This window comes from Arachis ipaensis, chromosome B06 (genome assembly GCF_000816755.2).
Source record: "Arachis ipaensis cultivar K30076 chromosome B06, Araip1.1, whole genome shotgun sequence".
Taxonomy (NCBI): Eukaryota; Viridiplantae; Streptophyta; class Magnoliopsida; order Fabales; family Fabaceae; genus Arachis; species Arachis ipaensis.
In genome coordinates this window covers 122,752,950-122,754,168 of record NC_029790.2, presented here as the reverse complement: position 1 = coordinate 122,754,168, position 1,219 = coordinate 122,752,950, and the positions used below count along the sequence as shown (strand labels likewise).

General features: G+C 30.0%; 1 pseudogene; it reads left to right on the top strand.

Annotated features, from left to right (window-relative positions):
* The window catches only part of LOC107647462, a 6,325-nt pseudogene continuing 5,598 nt past the window's right edge, over window positions 493–1,219 (top strand).

Sequence of the window (1,219 nt, the reverse complement as noted above, 5' to 3'; positions counted from 1 at the left end):
ATTTCATTTGTTTCATCTTTTAAGCTTTTGAAAAAGATTTGTAGAGTGTAATCTAAATTTTTAAAATTTTTCAAAAAATCATAAGGTGTGATTTGTTGTTAAAATGCACTATTTTCACCATGAAAAAAATAGCCATTTTCGCTTACTTTCATAGTTTCATACATGGGTTTTATCCATCGACCACCATATCATTTCACTTACCAACTATGCATCCATACAAAAATTAATTTGTGTTTTTTTTTTTTTCTTTCAACCTGTACTAACTTTGTATTCAATTTGATCTACTAGTAGAAGCGACAATAACATATAAGCAAAGAGAGTAACACCTTAGTAGATAAACGTTATTACGCGCATTCTAATGATAAAATCGATGCATATTTGAAAAATTGTAAGTTTAATATCATCGTAAAAATCGGCTAACATAAACAACAATATATAGTACAAGAGAAATAAGACAAACTGTGTGTCATTGGTCAATTTCTGCTGTTATAAATTCAAGTTGAAGTGGTTGCAATATATGCATTATTATCTTAGCTTCTTTCTCATAAAAAATATTGCATTGCATGTAAGATGTATCACAAGATCACTGGATGGGTTCCTTTATTGATAGCATCATTATGGCTTAGTTCGACAATTACCATGCTAGATTGTCGTGTCACTAATTTATTCCATCCTCTGAGTAACGAAGATGGAGAAGAAGGAAAGAAATGGGCTGTGCTTGTTGCTGGTTCTAAGGGCTATTTTAATTATAGGCACCAAGCTGATATTTGCCATGCGTACCAAATAATGAAGAATGGAGGCCTTAAAGATGAAAATATCATTGTTTTCATGTATGATGACATCGCTAATAATGAACTAAACCCAAGGCCTGGTGTTATAATCAATCATCCCAATGGTTCAGATGTTTATAAAGGTGTCCCCAAGGTAAATATATATCTCTCCACCAATTTGGTCTTCTAATTCTAATATCACAGAAAAGAAATTAGAATACTTAATTATTTTAAAAAGTAATAATCACAAATCTTTTTTTATAAATATTGATCAATATTTTCTTAATATAACAATAATCTAGTAGCTTATAAGTTACTAGGAGTTGTATAATGCTATGGAGTTGGGGCTCAAATCTTGTTGCCCTTGTCTGTGTGTGCGTATGTGCATGTGTTAAAAAAAAAACTATTAGCTATATTTTTTTTTTGTTAAAAATTGATTATTATATGTC